Below are 9957 nucleotides of genomic sequence, written 5' to 3'. Positions count from 1 at the left end.
ACAATTAATTGGATTATTATTATTAGTAATATATATGTGGAATTATTCATTAAACATAACGGAACAATATTCATCTTTTACTGTTAAGCCTTATCAGCCATCTGCAAAGCACTTTGAGCTGTATGAGGAGAGCTCTACAAATCAAGTTATCATTATTATTATTATTACTATCAAGGTGTCCTCCATTACTGCTACACCAGAAGACAAAACCAGAAACTTACCTTTTTAAAGGTCCAAAATACTTACCCGTACAAAGTACAGAGCAAAACTATAACTAACCATTCAGAATAAAATTTCATTACCATATCCATCTTCTTTTCCTTCGTTCAAGCCATGTTCTCTGACTTCCGCAAATTATGAGGGAGGTGTTTCTGCAATTCATAACACCTGAAATAACAAAGGAAAAGGAAAATACATGAGCTCCAGTGTGACAAACATTACACCACTTTGAAATCTTCCATGCAGATACATGTAAACCTAACTCAGCAACTTATTATATACCACGTTCACATCAGCAAACATCCACAACGGATATTCATAATGGGTTGGCAAAAGAAAAGGAACTGCAACAAACCAGACTGATTTAGTACAGTTTATTATTGTGTACTGGTGCTATACTAAACAATAAAAGAGTAAAAACAATACAAGTGTAAAAGTTAATCAATCTGAAGGTGGCGATTCATTTGCATCGATTTTGGAATGTTTGAATAGATTATAATTAATTCTAATCATGTTTAATGAAGCATGTGCTCATCTTCGGTAACATGGTGTGTTGTTTTTGTCTGTATTGTCTCCATAAATAACTCCTCCAGTCACATTTGTGCATTCAGTGTATGTTTAAAAAATAATTCTAAATCGTATCAATACAATCAAATCGTGATGAAATTTGAGATTTCATGATGCATTGAATCATATCCAAAAGAATAATAATTATAATAAAACTGTACTAAAATGTAAGATTTTGGAGTGTATTGAATCTTTTCCCTCTTTTAAAAAAAAAATCAGAACAGACAACGTATGGACAAGGGGTGCACAAACTTTTGTCTTGCCAAAGTCTGTGGTGGACTGAGAGCCAGAAAGACAAAACTGTATATAAACATAGAAAATCTGTAGGTTTATGTTGAATTAAATACTTAAAAGATACAATTTTAAAAGGATTTTAAATGTTTTTTTACACAGCAGATAGTATTCAAATATGTTTCTTCTCTCAATGTGGGGTTAAGGTAAATTTACTGTGGGCCAGTTCAAACCTCCACAGGCCACACTGTTGGTAGCCATGGTACAGACAGTATACAGTAAAAACAATACAGTAAAAATAAAGAGTTCTTTGTGTGATGCTATAGAAGAACCACATTTGGTTCCATAAAAACCTTTAAAATTACTGGTTCTTTAGAGAACCATTTGTGTAAGTGAAATGCCTGAGTATTAAGAATCTACTAAAATGTTAAGGAACCTTCACATAATTTGAGGGTTCTAAAGAAAGAGTACATATGCAGATATTGTATGGGGTAACTGCCAGTGCACCTTCTAACCTGTATGTATGACTGAGGTGTGGCTACAGCAGAGAGGAAGGTGGGGGGTTGGGGGGTGATTGACAGTGTGTGGACGCTGCAGCTACTCAGCATCACGGTAATGTGAATGAAGCTTTGTGCTTGCGAGAGCGTGTTTGGCTTCTTTTGCCGCCACGCCAAAATGCATGTGGACGCGCGCACGCGTACGTGTGTTCGCCCGCAGACAGGTCGAGGGGCGGGGAAGCCGACTTTATCAGCTGTGAGGATTGACCCCGAGCCTAGAGCCAGACAGAGGTCAGGGGAAGGACTGTCTGGGCACTGGGTTTGACCCCAAGGCCTACAGCTTGGAGGGAGTAAGTGGGGTGGAGTCCCTCCTGGTTCTAGTCTAGGGACCTTTATGTTTCCTCTGGGGATTGGGGAGCAGACAGCAAATGACCAGGGCTGCTTATACATCAGCTCTGTGTCTGCTTCGTCATGCTGCACAGTCATGGCCGCTCGCGAGAACATGATTCAAATCAAATATGGTTGGTTACACAGCAGTGTCTGTATCCATGTCTGGATTTTAATGATGGTAGATGCGTGTGAGGACAATTTGGTGTTGGCGGGTCTGTTACTTCAGGCAGATCAAATAAACTAGCAGTGAACACAGAACAAATCAGAAAAGGTTTTGCTCATAAATACAGACCACTGCAGCATCTTCAGTCACAGAGTTATGAAGTGGAAGAACAGGGTTTGTGTGCATGGCGTAAAGTCTTAGTTTTGAGAATATATATATATATATATATGTGTGTGTGTGTGTGTGTATATATACTCTTTTTGCTACCAAGTTAGTTTCTGTTTTGTTCATTATTTTGCCATCTACCCTGTATTTTATTTTTTATTATGTGATTTTTTTGTACCAAATAGTCATAGTTCACTTCTACATGACCATTTTCCAACCTTTAGAATTAAACAAGCTGTTTTTGTTATTGTACCTTTAAGACTGATATATGTACAAGATCTCTGTTCTGATTGGATGTCCTATATTGTGCCTCATTCAAAAAGCACTCAGAGCTGAAACACTATTTATTACTTGAGTGTGAATGGGCGGAGCTAAAATGCTGTAGACTGAATAGGTTGATTTATGTAAATCTGTTATTTTTTTGTGACAAATACAGTAGATTTAAAACAGGCCATTTTTGCAGATTAGTTCACATATATGAACTGTTTTTAAGCCTTGTAAGCCTTGACAAAAAGTGAGGAAAATTCATTTTTCATTGATATTGGCTCTTTAAAAGGCCTAGATTTATTAGATCTAAATGGATAATTCGCACCATAAATGCAAACAATCAGTCCATAATGGCTTAGTTATAACGCTTTAATTACATTTTAGTTAGAAGCATCAAAACAGTTTGTAATATCACAAACTTGAGCAGCAAAACGAAACATCACTGCAAGTGATTGCTAATCATGTTAATTATAAAATGGGAAACAATACAATAAAAGTAATTCTGGAATAATCAGAAAAAGAGCCAAGCTACATTTAAAGGGGAATTCCACCAATTTTTCAAAATTTGTGCACAATCAAATGGTTCAATTGCAAATAAAAGTCATTCAGGGTGTTTTAATGTGAAATGCTCCAAACTTCCAGTTATTCTCAATGTGTGTGACAGAAATCAGATGTCAGAAGTGTTCAATGTGTCTAAAAGCTGTTACATGAAATGGTTATGAATGTGCTGCCTGGTGCCAAAGACGCTGTTTTATGAACATTCTGAGATAAGGTTTTGGCCTAAAACCTATTTTTCTAAATTTATGAATGGTTGCGTTATGTTGTGAGGAAAAACAGTCCAAAATATAAAACATTTTTTTCAGATTTAGCACTTGCCATTATCAACATTACATATAAAAAGTCAGAAGACATGTAGGTTTATGAGCATTTTGGAGAGTAAACAGAATTATCTGCACTGTAGACACTGCGACCCCTGGTTCCTATCACCACCACTGTAAAGAAATCCAGTTTGGTAAATTTCTCTACAATGAACCATTTCATATTAAACCACTGTGAATGAATGCATACATCTCAATCTGACAGAATATCGCTGAGATTTTTAAAAATTGGTGGAACTCCTCTTTAACTGAAGTGGTGGAGCTCTCCACCAAGGAGGTGCTGAAGTGACTGATCTATAAGTGGACAGCAGGAACTGTAGGAAAGGCTCCAAGGGTGTACTAGCATGAAGCTGCACTAGCTTCAGCAATAAGCTGTTTAGGATGACATGTCGCACCAGGAGACCAGCCTAATGTATGCAGTGTTTGGCTGGGGAAAGGAGTGGGGGGGCGTTTGCACCCTGTCTGGGACCCCCTCAATAGACAGAGGAGGCTTCAGAAAGGGTGCGTCTATGAACCAGGAGGGGGTGGTGGGCATTTTTTGAAGAGGAGGGGTGGTTGCTAGGCCTCAATTCAGAGTATCCCGCCTGATGTCCCATTAAGAACTGGGAGCAGGGCCGGGGGGGAACTGGTTAACCCCCCGTCGGACTGCTGCTGCTCCTGGGCCCTATTATTTAAGGCAGGCAGTCAGCTGCATACTAATTTTACACCATCCAGACATGAATCGGAGCTTGCAGGAGAAGCCCAGTGCTAGAAATAATAAAGGCATACAGGAGAGTCACCACACAGAAAGAGAGGAGTGAATATGGTCAGAATAAGTAAAATAGCATTTTGTTGTTTTCGTAATAAAACCCATTCAGTACTGCATGTAAATATATATTTATACATAACTTATGTATAAGACATTTAGCCAGTGTTGTAACAAAAGCTTGTATCTCCAAAACAGTAACTTTATAGGTACAAAAAGGTTATTGAAGGTTATTTTTTGTCGTTAAACATTTTCAAGTAGAACATGCTCTACTGAGTCATCATCTCATATTTCATCAACGTCTTGGGCAAAATTTGACAGCATTCGCAATTATTTCTTGAGTTTCACCCTCAAGACTGTTTTTATACCAGAAACATTACTTTTTTTAATCATGAGTGCTTTTCGATTGCTAAGTTATATTATTTTAATCACCCTCTTAGTGGCTGCAATACATCGCAACTGTTTTGAAGCACGTAAACAAATCACAATGAGAGCAAGCCAGACTAAATTGCAGCCTCCATGTAACAGGGTTAATTTTAACAGAATTAAGCCTCGCCAAACTAAAAAATGACAGATGGTCAATTATTACTTATTACGGTGAATACATCTTTATGTATTTAGGTGGGAAAAAATTTAAATAGATGGTGAATACATCTTTATGTATATAGGTGGGAATAGTTAGTTGGAATTAGCATTGATTTATGCAACTGTTTAGCCCCTTTAGTTTGTTACAATAAACTCTTCCTATGGGGTTAGCTGTGACACCGGTACTCCTGCCACTTTCGGCTGAAAGGTTCATGATAATTGCTGGAAACAAAACCAAAATGCTTTAGGTTGTACACTGATCTCCACTACACAATACAGGCAACTAGCATTTTCAAAGGCTTGATTCTAAACTGTGTTTGAGCTCAGTGCCCACTCTACAATGAATAAGCTGATTTTCACACTTACATTTCAGAAAAAATCCTTAAAGCCTCCACATTTTTATGTATATATATATATATATATATATATATATATATATATATATATATAAAAGCACTGAATATTGTCAAGTGTTGCTTGTGTCAAGCAGGTAGAAGACTGTACTATTTCATTGAAATGATCCGTGGCCACAGGGGAGCATTCGTGCCTGCTATTCCTTGTTTGGTGTTGATTTTCTGTTTATCCTGTTTGTCAGTCTGCCTGGAGTTTTGCATCCGTCCCGCAAGGACAACAGAAATCTCATTAAAAATACATGGTATTGGATCACAGCTCTCCTGAATGAAGAGAGGCAGTGGAGGAGTCTAGGTGGCCATGACTGATAGGTAGAGGGAAGTTTGAAACTGGACAGCCTCAGTATTGGACACCTCGAGTTCTGCAAGTACATCTGGTTACTGAAGATTTTTGCTATGGAACTAAATATTTCGGCGTCTGGTTGGTGTAATTGTATGTTCTGTCTGTCAGGGAAAAAGTCCTGCCCAAACCTTCACAATCCTCAAATAAGCCTCCATAGCAAGTAGTGTCTACTTTAATAAATTCCATATGGGTATTAAAGAGGATGAATCTGAATCTGAGGCATGTTAAATTCATACAGCTGGCTTAATTAAAGTTTTAAAGTTATGTACAGAGTGCCTGTTCGCCAGTGGGTTATGGTAAAAGCCAAACTTTCAGGTATGGATGAAATGTATTGTTTTGTGTACTCAGATATCTAGTTTGAGGACCATACGCTACCATAGTTTATAGTACAATTGCACCAAGAAAGTGACAACAGGACAGCTAGCTTAAAGAGACACCGGCCCAAATGAAAAAAGGAACTATAGCTTCTATTGTAAATATGTTTACTCGCATCCTATAGCGGCGCCTCAGTGGTCATTAGAGCAAGCTTTTCAAATTTAAAGACTAAAACCCTCTTCTGATGGAAGTGGGAGGAACTTATGATAAAACAAAACTGCTCTGACGTGGATACTTTGGGATGGGCTGTTTAAAAGGTTTAGATGGCTAACGTTACCACTATATCCTCTATCAGTGGCTACACTAGCCATCAGGATTTCTTTATTGCAGCGAGGGGGGTTGGATTCAGAATCATTTTATGACGTATCTGCATAATGCATGCTGGGTACTGTAGTGAGATAATATTGATGGATAAAAACAAAAAAAAAGGATACCAAATCTTCACTTCTTTCAAATGGATGAGGGTGAGTGATACAATGCTGTGCTGCAGAATATTACATAACATGAGAAATAACACTGACCGCTAGGGCAGGTTTGCCCCTTTAAGTTTATTTATCTAAATTCAGGGCAGATGTGATAAACGTAACCAAAACTAACCAACTAATAAAACATAACCAAAACCAGCACAAACGTTTGTGGATTTGCTAGGAAAAAAATGACTGACACTGCTCAAGAGAGAGGCTCGATTCCACAGCAGTGATTTTAAGAATCCACTTGATTTTACAGTCTGGAATTCGAGGCTAAAGGCGGATAGAGAACCTCCCTCTCCCACAGTGGAGCTCGTTTAGGTCTTTGTTCTTCTCTGTAACACTCTTAAAAGCTAAGCAAACTTCAGCCCACATCTTTACAGTGCAGAAGAAGAGGCAATGGCAGATGAAAGAGCTGGAGAGAGCATCAGAGGAAGACTGAAAGAATTACAGAAACAGAAAAAAAGGAACATTTCAACTTTACAGAAAATGACCCAGAATTTATATATATATATTTTTGCAATTAGAGCTTATAGAGTCTAATTAGTCATTATTATCAGTCATTAATGCCTTCTATTCATATTCTCTGAGCAGGGTTTGAATAGAGGGGGGCTGGGGGTGGGGGTGGGGGTCCAAGACTACCCTCAAGAGCAGAAGTAACCCCATAACAGACAACAAATTGCATATATTGTGTGCGCAGACATGTGTATGTCTTTGTGTCTGGTTGTGTTCTATGCATGTATGCTACCCACTGCTATCTGACATTTGCTGTTATAGCGATTTCGTTTTGGTATGGTTCTAAAAAAGTCTATGTATACTGTGAAAACAGTAGTCATCAGTATATTTATGGAAAAGAGAAAGGATTAGAGACTGAAATTAACACTTTACTACAGTCATATGCAAAGGTTTGAACACCCCGGTCAATGTTTTGCTGATTTTCTAAAAGTGAAAATAAGTTAACACATCCTCTACAGAGAACAAACTTAAATATGGCATTTTTGCAAATTGTAGAAATTGCACACTGAGTTTAATATATTGGAAAAAAGTAAAATATAAAAAATGAAATGTGCCATCTGTGCAGGTTTTGTATGGTTTATTTTTTCCAATATGTTAAATTTTGCAAATAAACAGCAATGTATAATTTGTATGATCTAATCACAGCTATTATTGTCTGGCTCAGTTCTGGATAAACTTTGTACTTGGGTCAGTTTTGGGCTAAAAGGCTTTATGAACTTAAGGCCTGATTAAAACTCCAGTCAGACCCTCCACCAGGGGAACCTTCCAAGATCTCTGCCACAGTTCTAGCTCAGCCTCTGAGGATAAACTGTTGATCTGTGCAATATAACCTTTGAAAAAATGACCAGCTTGTTTGCTATCAGGCCGCTGGTCTTCAGAATTTTAGGCTCAGCAAATCATCACTCTGTAAGAACTACATACTTCATTTACTTGAACATCAGACTAAAAATTCCAAAGAACTTTCAGCCTATAGTGCCAGTGGACTCTGCCTGTCTAGTGAGGCCCCTGGGTCAAGTTGAATGACAATGAAATGCATAACAATGAACATGGAGAATGGTGCATGCATGGCAATAGAGGCTGAGAACATTGAGGAACATGACCTGCGACATCATGGGATATTTGTATCTCTTTATTCCACTCTATCCTTATTCCACAAACACTGGACCGTATTCTCGGCTCATAAAAAGCAGCTTCAGACTGAAGCTGGAACAGCTCTCTGCCTCACACACACACACACACACACACACACACACACACACACGTCGCAGGCTATGTTCACACACTCACACACACACACACACACACACACAGTGGAAGGACCCCTGAATCCAACCCCAGTGTAGCCTTCATCGTGCCTGACAAAAATGCAAAATACAAATGAACGGTATTAATGCTGGTCGCTGAATCACTCTCAGGAAACTTTGCACTCAAGATACACGTAAATACGTTCCATCCAGCCTCAGGTTTAAAGACCTGCTAGAATTTACATGTATATAAATGAAATAAAATACATCTCTTATATGCCGTTTCACATCTGGAGGAGGAAATCCAGAAAAGCCAGTGGTCTAACTGTATGCGCTTATCTGAATACATTTACATGCAAAATGTGCAACGTTGGCTGACAATGAAAATCTGACATACAAGTCATTGGGGAAAAATGAAATAAAACTCCAACTTATCAAACCTCAGAAAAATGAAATATCATGATGCGCATTCTAGGGATGTGACTGAGGAACTGCAGTCTGATGTCGATACACAATATTTTTCATGTACATGTTTGCTGCCATGGATATATAAACATTTATATAATATAGAAATTGAAACTAATCCATTAGCATTACTGAGAAATGTAACTGTAAGGAAATGTAAGGTTTAAAAAAGCAGTAAAATGAATAAAATGCAGATATTTTAGTACTGCAACCCAGCATCAACTAAATATTCTGCTCTTCTGAAGTAAATACATCACCGAATATCAGTCTAAAAAATAACTGAAGTCTAAACGTCTGTCCAATGGCAATATTTTTTGAAAGAAATCATCTGCTGATACCGATATGACTCATGTATCAATGTCATCATGTATCCCCAGCATATTGTGTATCATGAAAATATCTAGAAGTACCATGATGTTATGTCTTTGCCAAATCACACATCCCTGATCGCGATATGTGTGATTATGAATCAGAAGCAGTTGTACAGTTTCATGGTCTAAGAAATATATTATACTAATAATAAGCGACACACTTTTTAAAATAGATATTATTGAAATTAATTATATATATATATATATATATATATATATATATTCATATAGATATCAAAAACAAAAACGAATTCTTATCTAAAACTACTATTATTATTTTTATTATTATCATTATAATTATTATTATTACATGAAATAATCACATTTCTGCATATAATCTTCCAAATATGGTTACTGTTGAATGTTCACTCTCGATTGTGTCTAGAATAAACAGTATAAACTGGATGTAATATTGAACGTACTAATAACTACTGCAAGAGAGAGAGAGAGAGAAGGACAGAGAGAGAAAGAGAGAGAGAGAGAAAGGGGGGCCGGAGGGATTGAGGGGGTCAGGCAGGGAGGAGGCGAAACCCCAGAGGCGGGCAAGTGTCAACCCCAGCTGGGCGGACATTTTGTTGGCATGCTGATAGGGATTTAAGCAGTGGGTGGGTGGGTGAGAGAATGAGTCGAGGCAGGGGGAAAAGGGAGAGAGAGACGCTCACAAAAGTGCTGTTACTAAGCTTGATTTCAGCGGGAGGAGCTGAGACGATTAGGGGGGACCGCGGAGAAACGGGGGTCTCTCGGCGAAAGACGTGGGACCGATCCATTGAGACGCTGCGATGGTTGGGGATGGGGGGGGGGTTCTCTCTTTCAGAGGAGCTAATGAAGCATATGTTGAGATGAATAATGGAATCTTCCAGAGGGGTGGGCCGGTGTCTTCGTCCGCTATTCACGAACTTGGCTGTCTTTGAGAAAGTGTCGTGAGGGAGAAAAGGCCCTCCTCTTAAAGGGATATCATTGTTTACACGGCAGGGGAGGCTGGCATGAATAAATGTGGCGCGGAGACCATGCAGACGTAAAACACACACCGGAGTAGGGCTTCGCGATATATATCGGGAA

General features: G+C 38.4%; 1 long non-coding RNA gene across 3 annotated transcripts in view; it reads right to left on the bottom strand.

Annotated features, from left to right (window-relative positions):
• Window positions 1-9957, bottom strand: part of LOC118819480 — a 54745-nt gene continuing 44788 nt past the window's right edge. For all 3 annotated transcript variants that reach the window (XR_005008162.1, XR_005008160.1, XR_005008161.1), the window contains exon 4: window positions 1-387. This is a non-coding gene — a long non-coding RNA (uncharacterized LOC118819480). The remainder of the gene's footprint in view (window positions 388-9957) is intronic.

Source organism: Colossoma macropomum, unplaced genomic scaffold (genome assembly GCF_904425465.1).
Source record: "Colossoma macropomum unplaced genomic scaffold, Colossoma_macropomum, whole genome shotgun sequence".
Taxonomy (NCBI): domain Eukaryota; kingdom Metazoa; phylum Chordata; class Actinopteri; order Characiformes; family Serrasalmidae; genus Colossoma; species Colossoma macropomum.
Note: the sequence above shows the minus strand (reverse complement) of the source record. Positions and strands in the feature narration are given on the sequence as shown.